The 16,553-nt window shown below is 45.2% G+C and overlaps 1 non-coding gene across 1 annotated transcript; it reads right to left on the reverse strand.

Moving 5' to 3' along the window:
- Positions 1 to 14,897: 14,897 nt before the first annotated feature.
- On the reverse strand, positions 14,898 to 15,004 carry LOC143965138 (U6 spliceosomal RNA). The gene has a single exon (XR_013271540.1). It is a non-coding gene; the product is annotated as a U6 spliceosomal RNA (small nuclear RNA).
- Positions 15,005 to 16,553: the final 1,549 nt, after the last annotated feature.

Here is a 16,553-nt window from a genome sequence, read left to right on the forward strand (position 1 = left end):
TTCGCTTCACTGTATTTATTATTTATTGTATGGTAGAAAGACACCCACACGCATCTAATTTATAACCTTTATCCAGCACTGGCACTTTATGCGATTTTTGTTAGCCACAATTAGTCACTTTTTTTGCACAAAATTGATTCATTGAGCCAACGACTGTTTTTATGTATATTGCTGCTTATGGTGTAGTAGACATTGCAACACACTTATTCATCATTTAGCACTAGCACTTTTCATGCGATTTTATCAGTTGTAACAAATCGCATCAATTATTACCACATATTTTGTTGACTTTTTTATATATATTTTGTTCACGGGATGTTGTAGGACACGCAAACACGGACCTACTCATTGTCCAGCACTACCACTTTATAGGTCTATGTCAATTCCAAAAATCGCATTGAGAATCATTAGGTTTTAACCACTAGATTCCTTCTCGCGTATGGCTTCATCTATTTAATACTCATCCCAAACACTATTATGTTATAGTGGTGAGGGTTCCCCACATTCCCTCATAAAACACGCACATTAAGCTCCCTATACATCACCTTTTCAGTCTGGGTGGCAGCACACCTAGCATCTAAATACCTGGTGTTTTTTGAATCTATAGACCTTTTAGGCTAAAATTTCCTAAGCTAGTACTGTGCACCACTACTTTTTTGCCTTTCTTGAATACAAAGAGAACAGTGTACTTTTTCATACAAGTACATGGTACAACAGGCACATACCAGCAATATCATACCAGTCATACATACCTGCTCTGTGCAATGGTTTTGAACAGAGTGGCCCGATCTTCTTCTGGGGTCCCCTGCTGGTTCTCCTGCCCCCCCCCCCCCCCCCACGAGTGCCCACCATAGTAAGCCAATTCCTGTGGGGGCACGTGTGCAGGCTCATTTCCAAGCTGGGCTCTTTGCATCTGCTTAGACACACAGCCTGGCTCAGCCCCAACCCGGCTCTCTGCTCACAGGTTTTGACTGACAGCAGTAGGAGCCAATGGTTTCTGCTGCTTTCAGCCAAGCCTGTGAGATAGGGTAGAGAGGAGAAGATCTGCTGCAGACTTGCACAGACCTGGATTGAGATCGGGCTCAGGTAGGTATTGAGGGAGGCTGCAGGAGAGCTACTATTAAAAAGTTTTAAATAGTGCAGAGAATGCATACCCTGCCCTCTCATCTTTCTTTAACTCTTCTAATGTACAAATCATGTGCAGTATTGTTTTATTCAATCTCTCAAATGGGTTGCTTTGGGGAATATATGGTGTTATCCTAGAATATATTATTCCAGACAACTGTTTCAAACTTCTGAAAAGTTGGTTTTTAAATGGTACAATTTTTCAGGATACTTAAATCTGGGAATGAAGCCATTGAAATTCTTCTCTGCTGCCCTTTTTCCTGATTTATTGTGAGTGAGGTAGGCCTGGGCAAAGCGAGTAAAGTGATCAATGATATCCAATATGTATTCGTAATCACCTCTGCTTTTCTCTGGGAGAAGAAAATCCACTGAGCCAAGTTCAAAAGGAGCACTAGATTTATTGTGCCCCCTTTACTTGGCACTGTTGGATGTTTTTGTTTCAGGCAGCTACTTTTTTGGTGACATAATCAGTTATTCGCTATTGCATGAATTGAGAGTAAAATCTCTCTCTTGCCAGCTGGACTACTTTGTCTGTTCCAAAATGGTCCATGTCAATATGTAACTGTTTCAGCGCTACCTGTGTTTACTCTTCTGCAACAAGCATTTTGTTGTAACAAAATGGCACCTTGTAAAGTCAGTTTGTTCTGTTCACGTATGAGCTGTTTTCTTTTTCTGTCTTGGTGCCTCTTGTCAATTATGGTGGCTTTAATCATCCTATTCTTAAAGGCATTGTAAACATTCCTACCTGTACCTTGTATTTTTCACCTGCATAACTAGTGTATTGATCATGTAGCTTCACGTAGTCATTTGTTGCCATGTACACACAGCCTTTAGTAGAATACATCTTCTGTGTAAGCAGTTTCTGTTTGTGTTCATACATGAGGCATGCATTATGGTACTGCACAGATTAATGCATGACCTCTGTCTGTAGTCTAAGAACTGACACTTCCTATGAGGAAACTGCATATCCCACAACCCCTGGGTCTCTCAATTTAGTACTTTTCAAGTGAGAGCCAAACAGTAATAAGATTTGACACAAACAGGCAGAACAATTAACAGACAGATCACCATGCACTCTTTTATCATATTAGCACCAGTGATGTAAGTAACTCAGTTAAAATAAACAGAGTTACTTAACGCAGTTACTTTGGAGGGTAACGAGTAATCTAAGTGATTATTCTTCCCCTCATGGTAACGCCGTTCCCATTACTTGGGTGACGTTACCGCAATTACATCTACCGCCCGGGACCAGGTAGACGGGACTAGCGAAGGAAGCGAATGTCGCCGCCTCCATTGGTGAGATTGACACCTCTCGAGCCCCATCACCTGGTATGGATTTAAAGGGGAACCCCCCACGCTGAAAGGCATGGGGGTCCCTCCAAAGTCCATAGCAGACCCTTATCCGAGCACGCAGCCCAGCCGGTCAGGAAAGGGGTGGGGACGAGAGAGCGCCCCCCCAAACCATACCAGGCCGCGTGCGCCCTCAACATGGGGGGTGCTTTGGGGAAGGGGAGTCCAGCGGCCCCCCACCCCAAAGCACCTTGTCCCTATGTTGATGAGGACAAGAGCCTTTTCCTGACAACCCTGGCCGTTGGTTGTCGGAGTCTATGGGAGGGGGGGCTTATAAGAATCCGGGAGCCCCCTTTAATAAGGGGGCCCCCCGATTCCAGCCCCCTATCCTATGTGAATGAGTATGGGGTACGATGTACCCCTACCCATTCACCTGGGGAAAAAAGTGTTAATAAAAAAAAAGAACATATGTTTTTAAAGTACTTTATTAGACAGCTCCGGGGGTTTAAATCCATACCAGGCAACGGGCTAGTAAGGTGTCAATCTCGCTGAAGGAGGCGGCGACATTCACTTTTCTTCGCTAGTCCCGTCTATAGAATATTAAAAGAAAAGTGACAGTTACTTTGCTGAGTAACTAATTACTTTTCCAATGTAGTAACCGAGTTACTAACACAATTACTTTTTGGGAGAAGTAATTTGTAACGTAACTAATTACTTTTTTAAAGTAAGATGACCAACACTGATTAGCACTCCCCCATTTGTGAGGCAACACAGAGACCATTGTGAGACATAAAGTGTACAGTGCATGATCCAGACCAAGAAGTTGCATATCCTTTTAGTTAATAGAAGCAAGCCAGGTGAATAAATATATGGAAGTAGTGGGGTCGATCAGCTATGACATCACAAACTGCAGCAGCAGCATGTGAGCCCATCATTACAAGGTAAGGTAAACAAATGACACAGGGAAAATAACATCACTAATACCTAGTTAAACAGCAGAAACATTTGAAAGTGTCCATGACCACATTGAATGTATGGCCTTTGTACTGCAGCTGGGCGGCATGGCGTGTGTCCTCTGTCATCTTTTCCTGATGTTTAGCATTCCGAAAACAATTTGCTACTACAACATCTGATTGTAGAGCTAAAGACAACACCCAGAAGCCTTCTGACATACCTCCCAACTTTTTGCCCCCTTGAAGGACAATTGTACAAAAAAACAAGATTGGTTAAACCCACAAGTGCTTTTTTTTACCACTACTATTCCTTTATACCTCTGGCAACCAATCGCAATCGCTGTCTGATCTGATTCAGTAAATTGATTTTGAGTCTTGCTGCTTTTTATTATATGTCTCGAAGCAGGTGGAGAGTGAAACTGCATGGGGGGGGGGGGGGGCAAAATGTTTTTTTGCCCAGGGTCCTATCAATATTAAAGACGGCCCTGATTATATGCTATGCTATTCTACATTCATGCAATGCATGAATCTATCTATGGCCACCGCTGCCACCCCTATTCAGCCGCCCGACCCCTTTTTGGGTGCCTGAATTACAGCAGCAGGTTTTTTCTTTTTTAAGCACCTGATTAGAGCCGTAGGCTCTAATAGGCGTCAAAAAAGTGACCTGCAAGTGCCATGCTGGGCTCACTCAGCTGTGTTAGAAAAGTGAATTAATATTCGCTTTCCTAACACTAAACTGCCTTTCCGCCAATCAGGTGCTTGGATCTGTTACCAGTCATCTGATTGGCTGAAATGACAGGCACTGTCAGGCGTCCAATCATAGCAGAGGACTGGGAAAAGACATTGAGGAGCTGTCCCACCGAGACCGCGGGCAGGGGGCACACTGGCAGCATTTGATGGCACAGTGGGAACATTTGATATGGCACAGTGGCAGCATTTGATGGCACAGTGGGAGTATTTGATATGGCACAGTGGGAGCATATAATATGGCACAGTAGGAGCATTTGATATGGCACAGTGGGAGCATTTGATATGGCACAGTGGGAGTATTTGATATGGCACAGTGGGAGCATATAATATGGCACAGTAGGAGCATTTGATATGGCACAGTGGGAGCATTTGATATGGCACAGTGGGAGTATTTGATGGGCACAGTGGGAGCGTTTGATGGCACAGTGGCTGCGTTTGATGGCACAGTGGCGGCAATTGATGGGCACAGTGACTGCGCTTGATGGCACAGTGGCGGAAATTGATGGGCATAGTGGCGGCGTTTGATGGCACAGTGGCGGAAATTGATGGGCACAGTGGCTGCGTTTGATGTCACAGTGGCTGTGATGTTTTTTTTCAGAATTTTTCAGTTCGTTTGCGCCCCCCCCCCCAAAAAAATTTGAGCACCAGCCACCACTGGTGGAGATGCAGGAAGGAGGGCTATTGCTGAGGATGGAGACGGGGGTTATTGTTGAGGGTGAAGAAGCGGGGAGGGGGGTTATTGTTGAGGGTGGAGAAGCAGAGAGGGGGTTATTGTTGAGGGTGGAGAAGCAGAGGGGTTTATTGTTGAGGGTGGAGAGGTGGGGAGGGGGGTTATTGTTGAGCCCACAGCTGTACTGCCCAGCACTACAACACCCAGCAGCCCTGCCCTCCAAGAAGTTTTGCAGCAGAAGCAGCTAATCATTGTCCTGCACTACAACACTCAGCAGCCCTGCCCTCTCCCCTCCAAAACATTCTGCAGCAGCAGCCAATCACTGCCCTGCACTACAACACACAGCAGCCCTGCATTCCCCAAAGTTCTGCAGCAGCTGAGGCTCCCTGAGAAGTTATCAAAGGTGGTGGGAGGGGGGGGACCTGACTCAGGACAGTACACAGTATCTCAGAGGGAGACACTATAGTCACTGTGCAGAGCGATGTAGTCCAGCAGCCCGCAGAGGAGGGATGGGAGGGGCAGGATGCAGCATGTCGCGGGGAAGAGGCTCCGTTCACTCAGACTGTGATAAAGAAAGGGACGGGCCAGTAGAAGAGACACTGCGGGGATGTGATTTCACTTAACCCATGACAAGCTTGATAAAAAGGAGGAGAAAACTAATGCACTTGACTTATCAGGTTTGGAGCCCTCCAACAATGAATGGGCCCTGGGCAGATGCCCCATTTTCCCTGCATTAAAGACGGCCCTGGCTTTGCGATTTCACAAGCACTGGAAATGTTTCCAGACCCTAAGGCAGCTGACTGGGCAATTATGGCTCAAACAGTAGTGTTACCTTCCAGGTTCAGGAATAAATGTTACACAGTATGTCACACTCCTCATTTATAGAGCTTAATGTTTTTGTACCAGTATATACTGTATATATATTTTGAATATTTAAGCATTGTGCCCAATTCGTCTGACTAGTTTCTTCTTCACACTCAACTTCAAGGTGGGTGAATTATTTCTTTAAGTTCTGCAGTGACATGGGACTATTTATCATAGCTGAACACTAGTTGAGCACGGTGTTACCTCCATGAACTCTTCTAACTCTCAATTTACTTTAATGTCCACTTCTCTGCTCTTTGATCACTGGCACTATGATTGCACTGATCCCAGACAGAGCCCCAAATGTTACAGTATGGTCAGTGGTCTGAGTGCAAGGTGTAACAAAAATGCAGCCTACGGTACCTGTATTAGGCAAAGGCGAGCACAGAACATAGTAAAGCTTTATTTTTTTCTCTTTTTGCTTAAAAATAAAAAAAACATGTCATACTTATCTGCTGCTCTGTGCAATGATACTTTATCTCCTATTCAGGAGCCCCCACCGTCGCTGCCCACTTAACCTTTCTCCGGGTGCTGAAGGGGCACCTGTGTGAGTGTGCTCCCAAGCCGAGCTGTGTGCGTCTACAGACACACACACATCGCAGGTAAGCCATTTCCCCCACTCTCTCTTTACAGAAGTTTGACTAAAAGCAGCATGAGCCTATGGCTCCCACTACTTCGTATGTCTTCTGTGTAAACCAGCAAGTGGAGGAGCTGTGCTGAAGACGAGGCGGTGCTGGATCAGTAAGAGAAGCCAGGTAAGTGTTTAGGGATGGGGGGAAAGTAGTGGGGAGTTTTTTAACTTAATGTATAGAATGCATTAAGGTCAAAAACATCTTGACTTTGGCATCACTTTAATGTGTAAAACTATAAACAAAAATGGATCACAACATAAAGATAACTATTTTCAATCAATTTACGTACAATTTACGTACAATTTACGTACAATTTGGAGTCAAAACTTCTTTGTAAGTCCACCGGACTTTTGGGAAGAAAAAGTCAGCTGGAGTCCACACACGGGCAGATTGTCCGGCAGAATCTAGTCCTATACTATAGTCCGACCGTGTGTACGGGGCATCAGAGAACTTAAAAAGTACATTTTCACTATCTCATCCTATATTGTAGATCATTGTTTCTGTAATGTATGCTGTAATGTATGCAATATTGTACTATTGAGGTTTATTTCTGTTATTTTGTAGTTTCACCTGGCTTGTTCTAATAAAACTGAGATCAAAGAAATATGGCATCTGAAGTTTATGGGACAAGAAGGTTTAGCTATATGTCCTTGAGACAGAACAGTCACATGCTAAACATTAGAGCCCCCCCCCCCCCCCCCCCACCCAGCTGCAGCTTAGTAAAAACATTAATTTAGCTCCCACACTGTTTTGGCATGGTGTGCTGTTTGTCTCCACCACTGCTGCAATGTTGTTCTTAACTTATGAAGTCTTTTTTGTAATAAAATGAATGTTTCTTTAAACAACGTGTGTTGATATGCTTACCTCTTGACAGATACACACATCTTTGAAAGTCCCAATCAGTTTCAAGGGACAGGTCTTCGATCTGTCTTTTTCTTGTTGTCCTTTTCTACATTAATTCGGGATGTGGATGCAATGCTCTGTCATTAGACACTGTCCATAGTTGTCTTAATTAAATAAGAAATACATTAGTATTAAATGCACATTAGCCGGCAACATGGTAGCCATGAAGGCATCATCTAACCAAAAAGACCAGACCTTCTGCAATTTACGGGGCACCCTCAATTAATGTAAGTAGCTTGGTAGAGAGGCAAATTAGAATGAATCAAACACATCCAAAAGGACATTGTGGGAGGAGAGACTTGTTTCCAGCACATGGTAATTGCCTTACGGGCATAAAATAACAGGAGTCTAACAAGAGTCCCCTTAGTCACCGCAACAGCCAATGGTTCCACCAGATACAGTAAACAATATTGTTGTTCAAGGGGAATGACAATTTGCATTGGGTGACCTATTGCTTCCAATACTTCTTGGCAATATTGTATTATAGTCAGACAGGTCCAAAAGATGTGAAAATTCACCTGCTTGCTGTGAGCAGCACCACCATGCTGGGGAAAGTGAGGCAATCATCTTCTGGAGTCTGTATGGGGTATAGTAGGCTTGGTGTAAAATTTTAAATTTGATCATATTGTCCCGGGCTGAAACTAGATGAGAGAAGGGAAAAACCCAAATCTCATTCCAGTCTTCATCGTCCAGTGCAGGAATATCCACAGTCTATTTCTGGCATAATGAGGATAACTCAGGAATTTGTAATAATTTGTGTAAAACGGAATACCTATGCAGGCTTTGTTAGGCTTTGTAGTAAGTTGAAGAATTACAGACTAGCTTGATCACCAGGTAAAATTCAAGGAAAAAAACAAACATTAAAACTAATATCAGCCAACACATGTAAATGGTGAGCTGTAATTTAATATATTTTGATTTTGAGTTTAATAGCCCTTTATTAGCATGCTCTGCATAACACACACACACACACACACACACACACACACACACATCACAAACACATACCATTACATATACTGCTGCTTTATATATAACACACTTACTCTTTAAACAATATGCTAAATACAGATAAAAGCCAGTTCAATGATTGTGCCAGTCATTTTTCTATTACTCTTCCCAATAATATTAAGAGAGAATAACCAGTGATCTTTTGATGTTTCATTTTGGGAGCATAACGCTTGACAGCTCTAGTGAAATGTCACCAAACACAAACATGTTTTAATTAGCAGGTATTGAAGAAATGTTAGTTCCATTGTTGGGCTGAATAATTTATTTATTTATTTTTTAAAAAGTATCATACTAAATCCAAATCCATTGTTATTTATTTTATTTTTTTCCAAACAAGTTAAACCAACGAGGTATGATGGCCTTGCGGTTCGCCCGGCGGTGGGTTTGCAGCAAATTTTGCTCGTTCGCGATTCGCCAAACCGGCGGACTTCTGGCGCTGTTCGCACAGCGGACATATGCGTTTACATTGTGAAGAACTTTGACCCATGACACATCCATCATGGGGTACAGGATAGCCAATTGAGACATTTCAGCACATGAACAATTGGACATACCCCCTACCTTATAAATAGACCTGATCTGGCAGACATTTTACATTCTGTCTTTTGTCAGTGTAGGGAAAGGACGCTGTGTGGCGCAGGGACAGTCAGTTTAATCACTAGCTATTACTATTAGGTCCACAAAAGTCTTTTTAACCACTTCCCACCCAGCCGATGCATATATACGGCCGGGTGGGAGCCGTCTACTCCTGATAGGACGTTCAGGAACGTCATTCAGGAGTAGCGGGATCGCGCGCGCCCGCGCAGCGGCGCGATCCCGATGTGCTCGTGTCACCCGGACACGGCACATCTCAGATCGGCAGGAGGGCTCTGTGATTGGCCCTCCTGATCACATGACGGCCGTGTCCAATCACGGCCGCCATGTGATGTAAACAAACAGCCGGTTGCTAGGCAATCGGCTCTCCTCTCCTCACACGGAAGTCACCGCTGAGGAGAGGAGAGCAGAACGCTGCAGCCGGCTGATGATCAGTGAGTATGGGCTGCTTTTTACAGCTTTTTACTCACTGATCATCAGTGTAGTGTAAACACACAACACACCACACAGTACAAACACAGTCCCCACATATGTCCCCAAAACACACATGTCCCCAAAACATACATGTCCCCAAATAATAAAAACACATGTCCCTAATAATAAAAACATGTCCCCCACATATGTCCCACTAAAATCACATGTCCCAATGATTATCTGCACACATATGTACGTGATCACCTGCACACATATGTACATGATCATTTGCGTACATATGTCCGTGATCACACAAACCAATTATTATACACTTAACGGAATTTTTTTTACCAAAAACATGTAGCAGAATACATTTTGGCTTAAATTTATGACAAAATTTGATTTTATTGGATTTCTTTTCAAATAGAAAAAAGAAAATATTGTTTTTTTTCCAAATTTCCGCTATTTTTGCGCTTATATCGCAAAAAAAAAAACGGAGTCGTGAATAAATAACACCAAAATAAAGCTCTATTTGTGCGAACAAAATGATAACAATTTCATTTGGGTACAGTGTAGCATGACCGCGCAATTGTCACTGAAAGCGCTAGAGCGCTGAAAGCTGAAAATTGGGCTGGGAAGGAAGGGGGTGAAAGTGCCCTGTATTGTAGTGGTTAAGGACTGGTAGTGGTGTACAGTATATAGGGTTGTAATACACTTATAATATACTTTCTTTCAAATATAGAAAGTATATTATGGTGCACTGCAGTGCTGCTGAGTGCTGACCGATTCTGCAGCTGTCTTTTATCAGTGTAGGGAGGGACAGTTTGGTGTTTGGAGCAGGGAGCCAGGGACAGTCTGCAAATCACTAGCTACTAGGTCCACAAAGGTCTTTTTAAGGACTGGTATAGGTGTACAGTATATAGGGTTGTACATGTATAATATACTTTCTTTCAAATATAGAAAGTATATTATACTTCACTGCTGTGCTGCTGAGTGCTGACCGATTCTGCAGCTGTCTTTTATAAGTGTAGGGACTGAGGGACAGTTTGGTGTTTGGAGCAGGGACAGTCTGCAATACACTAGCTACTAGGTCTACAAAGGTCCTTTTAAGGACTGGTATAGGTGTACAGTATACAGGGTTGTACACATATAATATACTTTCTTTCAAATATAGAAAGCATATTATACTTCACTGCTGTGCTGCTGAGCTGAGTGCTGACCGTTTCTGCAGCTGTCGTTTCTCAGTGTAGGGAGGGACAGTTTGGTTTTTGGAGCAGGGACAGTCTGCAATTCACTAGCTACTAGCTAGCTACTACTAGGTCCACAAAGGTCCTTTTAAGGATTGGTATAGGTGTACAGCATATAGGGTTGTAATACACATATGATAGACTTTCTTTAAAATATAGAAAGCATATTATAGTGCACTGCATGCAGTTCTGCTGACCGATTCTGCAGCTGTCGTTTCTCAGTGTAGGGAGGGACAGTTTGGTGTTTGGAGCAGGGACAGTCTGCAATTCACTAGCTACAAGCTAGCTACTACTAGGTCCACAAAGGTCCTTTTAAGGACTGGTATAGGTGTACAGTATATAGGGTTGTAATACACGTATAATATACTTTCTTTCAAATATAGAAAGCATATTATAATGCACTGCATGCAGTGTTGCTGACCGATTTTGCAGCTGTCGTTTCTCAGTGTAGGTGTTTGGAGCAGGGACAGTCTGCAATTCACTAGCTACTAGCTAGCTACTATTAGGTCCACAAAGGTCCTTTTAAGGACTGGTATAGGTGTACTATTTGGTGTGCAGTATATAGGGGTGTAATACACGTATAAAATATTTTAAAATATAGAAAGCATAGTATAGTGCATTTCCACTGTGCAGCATTGTGACTGCTGAGCAGTTCTGCAGCGATACTACAAAGAGTGACAAACGCAATTAGAAAAAAGTATTATAACTGGTGTGATAGACTAGTGGCCCCCCAAAACAACAGATTGAAGCGGGGTGTTATATACCTTCTTCCACATATACTGCACTTCTCTAGAGACTTTTGTCACAGGGTCATTTAAAAAAAATGACAAGCAGAGGAAGAGGCAGGCCCTTCCGCAGGGGTGGTAGGGGTAGGGCAGGAGCAACAGGCTTGAGCCAAAGTGGCAAATTGCAGAAGGTGCGTTCGATTACGTCAAAGGATGCATCAGACTTGGTTGAGTGGCTCACTCAGCCTTACTCTTCTGCACCCTCCTCATCCTCTCGATCTGCACCCTCTTCTTCACTCTCTGCTGTGTGCACCCCCAAAGACACTACCACCAACACCACCACCACCACCATATACCCTCTGCTTGAGTCACAGGAATTATTTTCCGATCCATCACAAGACATTGCCGATGCACAGCCACTCTTGGCATTGGATCAGGAAGAGGAGGTAGCAACAACCACCACTCAGCAGTCTGACGACAATACCCAGATCAGCCCAAGGAGGCAAGGAGGAGGTTGGTCCCCGGTGTTGCTGCCTACTCCGAGATCTCCAATTATAGCAGTGAGGAAGGTGACGTCGATGATGACATGTCTAGTGATGTCACATGGGTGCCCACAAGAGAGGAAGAGGAGGGCAGTTCAGAGGGAGATATGGACCAGCAGATAGGGAGGAGAAGCAGGTGGAACTTAGATTGCACAGGAGGGACAAAGCAGACTGCTAATGTATCAGGAGCGAGGCATCAACCATGTACAGTCACATCTGGTGCTCCCAGGATGCCGGCACATGGCTCCGCAGTGTGGGCTTTTTTTAACGTGTCCGCTGCTGACAATAGTGTTGCCATCTGCAGCCTTTGCAGTCAACGCATAAGTCGTGGTAAGCCAAACACTCACCTAGGGATGACCGCCTTAAGAAGGCACATGATCTGCCATCACCGAGCCCAGTGGGAGCAACGGAACCCACAAAGCCACACTCCAGGCTCTCACCAGCCAGCCTCGTCTTCTCCTTCTCCTTCTCCTCTCTCCTCACAATTGTCCTCCACTCCACCTTCCATCATGCCGTCCTCACGTTTTTCTGGAAAAAGGCAGGCTTCCATAGGCCAAATGTTCTAGTATAAAAAAATGATGACGCCGGATAACCTTCTTGCCCAATGGTTGACCTCTGGCTTGTCAGAACTGATAGCCCGCCAACTACTGCCATATATACTGGTGGACTCAGAGGCCTTTCGAAAATTTGTGGCCATTGGAACACCACAACGGAAGGTCCCAGGAAGGAAGTATTTCTCACAGAAGGGCATCCCAGAGCTATATGGCCATGTTCAGCGGCAAGTGAATGCATCTCTGGCACACAGTGTCGGTGCCAAGATACATCTGACCACAGACACGTGGTCTAGCAAACATGGGCAGGGAAGGTATATAACGTTTACTGCCCACTGGGTGAACCTTCTGACGGCTGTCAAGCATGTAACCCGTGGCACCCGTGTAGATTTGGTTTAAACGCCATTGCATGCAGGCCTGGCTCTTCTTCTCCTCCTCCTACTCCATCCTCCCTCTCCTCCTCGGCTGACTCCTCCTTTTCTGCTGCTACCGTCTCTTCCGCTGCGCCGCCCAATATTCCCAGAACCTATTAGACATGCCAAGTGAGACGTTGCCATGCTGTGCTGCATCTGTTGTGCCTGGAAGCCAAGAGCCACACTGGCCCTGCACTCCTTTCAGCTTTGCGTTCACAGGCAGATCAGTGGCTAACACCGCTCAATTTGACAGTTGGTAAAGTCGTGTGTGACAACGGTGCCAATCTGCTTAGTTCATTGAAACAGAGCAACATTACACACGTGCCATGCATGGCACACGTCTTAAACTTGGTTGTGCAGCGATTCGTTGTCAAATACCCTGGGGTCCAGGACATCTTGCGGCAGGCAAGGAAAATCTCAGCCCATTTCAGAAGATCTTACACAACCATGGCTCGCCTTGCTGACATTCAGCGGTGACACAATCTGCCGGTCAGACGTCTTATTTGCGATTTTCCAATGTGATGGAACTCAACCTTCTATATGCTTGATAGGCTGCTCCAGCAGAAACATGCAGTTAACGACTACCTGTACAAACTCTGCGGCAGAATAAGTTCTGGGGAGCTTGGTTTTTTTCACCGCGCCAGTGGCTGCTCATGCGTGACACATGCAGACTTCTGCGGCCATTTGATGAGATCACCAAACTGGTCAGTCACAGCCATGGTGCCATCAGTGACATCGTACCTTATGCCTTCTTTATGGAGCGTGCATTGCAGCGTGTCATTGATCAAGCCGGGGAGGAGCAGGAGCAGAAAGATGAGGAAGTCGCAATGCTGGATGAATTCCCAGGGCGGCTACTCTATCTGAGACAAGTCAACAACAGGAGTCTGAAGAGGAGTCAGAGAAGGATGGTACCGGGGTGGATGAGGAGGAGCAAGAAGAGCATGCTTTAAACATTTCTGGGATCCCTGTTGTTGTCCGTGGATGGGGAGAGGAGAATGGAGCACTTCCAGGCCTTGCTTTGAGAAATGCTGCATTCTGCTTTTGCGTACGCTGGCAGAGGAATTTCCACTCCCAGAGAAAGAGTTGTGGGTACCAATCCAACAGCGCCTGCAAGAAGAGGGTGGTTTGAAGATGTGTTGGTCACTTCTGATATGAGATCATTCTTTCAGCAGACCCATCAACAGGTCTCATCCGGATCCAGCATCAGGGAATGCCTAGACCGACAGGTGTCCGACTACATCGGGTTAACGGCCGATGTGGACGCTCTGAGAAGTGATAAACCCCTGGACTACTGGGTGGGTAGGCTTGACCTCTGGCCAGAGCTTGCCCAATTTGCAATGGAATTGTTGGCTTGCCCCTCGTCCAGTGTCCTGTCCGAAAGGACGTATAGCGCAGCAGGGGGGATCGTGACCGATAAGCGCACTTGCCTAGCTCACAACAGTGTTGACTATCTCACATTTATAAAAATGAACGAAGCATGGATCTCTGAGGAATTCAACACATGTGACCTGTAGACCATGTATATGCATAACTCTATAAACTATTTATTTAATCGAGCACACGGACCTTTTTTCTACCTTTGGCTCACTTCCTTGTACAAAAAAAGCACGCCGTACTATATGCCCGTACTCTCCTGTTTGAAGAGGTTGAGCGGTGTCATATTTTTGGGTCCCGCAGCGAGTTGCTGGTATCAGTGCTGGTGGCAGTGCTCTCTATCTCGGTGCTGGTGTGGTGTTAGTGCTCTCTATCACGGGGCTGGTGTGGTGTCAGTGCTCTCTATCACGGTGCTGGTCTCAGTGCTCTCTCTCTATCTTGGTGCTGGTGTCAGTGCTCTCTATCTCGCTGCTCGTGTCAGTGCTCTCTATCACGGTGCTAGTGTCAGTGCTCTCTATCACGGTGCTGGTGTCAGTGCTCTCTATCCTGTCAAATAACATTTTATTTGTATAATATCAAGCAGTACATGTCATACACTTCAATGCAACAATGGTAAAGCGAGAAACAGAAAGTTAGCAAACAATAAGTGCACACAGGCCTGTGGGGTATAGCCACTTAGAGTAGATACGAACTAGGCCAGGGAGTGCTGTCCGCAGGCATTAGGATCATTCTTAAACGTAAATAAAAAGGTAAAGATCACTAGACACGGGACTAATCCTCAAATCTCTTTGTCTAGTAATAATAATTTGCAGAAACAGCAGGTGCCATCTTAAAGTGCTAAAAATATGGAACGCTTCACGAATTTGCGTGTCATCCTTGCGCAGGGGCCATGCTAATCTTCTCTGTATCGTTCCAATTTTACTATATGTCCTGCCGAAGCGAGGACAGTGCTCTCTATCACGATGTTAGTGTCAGTGCTCTCTGTCTCGGTGCTGGTGTGGTCTCAGTGCTCTCTATAAGGGTGCTGGTGTCAGTGCTCTCACGGTGCTGGTGTCAGTGCTCTCTATCTCGGTGCTGGTGTCAGTGTGCTCTATCACGGTGCTGGTGTCAGTGCTCTCTATCACGGTGCTGGTGTCAGTTCTCTCTACCTTGGTGCAGGTGTGGTCTCAGTGCTCTCTATCATGGTGCTGGTGTCAGTGCTCTCACGATGCTGGTGTCAGTGCTCTCTATCACGGTGCTGGTGTCAGTGCTCTCACGATGCTGGTGTCAGTGCTCTCTATCACGGTGCTGGTGTCAGTGCTCTCTATCACGGTGCTGGTGTCAGTGCTCTCTATCACGGTGCTGGTGTCAGTGCTCTCTATCTCGGTGCTGGTGTCAGTGCTCTCTATCACGGTGCTGGTGTCAGTGCTCTCTATTTCGGTGCTGGTGTCAGTGCTCTCTATCTTGGTGCTGGTGTCAGTGCTCTCTATCACGGTGCTGGTGTCAGTGTTCAGTCTCTATCGCGGTGCTGATTTCAGACAGTGAGGGAGATAGCAGCGGAGAAGCCAATCAGCAGGCAGTGCCAGCACCATGGCTGAGGATCAGCACTGGACTGGCACCTCCAGACCACCGCAGTGGAGCCCTGCATAGGTGGGGGTAAGGGCCGGGCAGAGGGAGGGACTCAAGCACAGGTTGGCACACTGGGACACTGGCACAGGACTTCACTGCCCTGACTGTGGCACTGATCATCTCCTGCACCCCCTTCATAGCCTGCCCTGACCTTGCCTCTCCTCCATGGCCTTTATGTGCTCCTGAATTGTCAAAATTTCACAGAGAAAAAAAGAATGCTTGTCGTTGTCAATCCCAGATCCGTTTAATACTTTTGTTATGTCAGTGTCCATGTTGTGGGACTATGTGTGCACAGCTAGTCAGTATTTTGTGGTTGAAAATATGACCTGAAGGTTTTTAAGGTTCGCCTGCCATTAAAGTCAATGGGGCCACGTTCGCGTTCGTGAAACGTCCCGTTGGAAGTTCGTCCATCACTACCAACTAGCAGTTATACAGTTTTACACTTAGTATGTTGTACAAAGAAAACGTCAAGAATATCCTTACAGTAGAGTTAATTTATTCATCAAACAACTAGTATTGTGTGGTGACAAACAAAAGAAAACAAAAACAAAAAGCAAAGATGACGTATGTCGATCAACAGATATAAAACAGGGTAAATCCCATAGCATACAATGGTGAGGATGGAACAGGGTAATTCCCATAACATATAATAGCGAGGGTATGTGGGGTGTAAATGCAAATAGGAAAATTTTCAAAGTAGCCAATGGAATTCTCCAGTTAGAAGCAAGATCGGTAATTGTAGTTGGAGGAGAAGGTAAAAAAAAAGAAAGGGGGAGTGGGTAAGAAAGGGGGTATAGATCAGGTCACTGCAGGATCTCACCGACGAATGGGCCCCCTCAATCTGTTCTCTCCCGGGGAGATGAGGCATTCTGTTTATATAAAAGATC

The sequence above is a fragment of the Lithobates pipiens genome, unplaced genomic scaffold (genome assembly GCF_037356315.1).
Source record: "Lithobates pipiens isolate NorthernLeopardFrog02 unplaced genomic scaffold, aLitPip1_a1.2 Scaffold_8, whole genome shotgun sequence".
NCBI classification, from domain to species: Eukaryota; Metazoa; Chordata; class Amphibia; order Anura; family Ranidae; genus Lithobates; species Lithobates pipiens.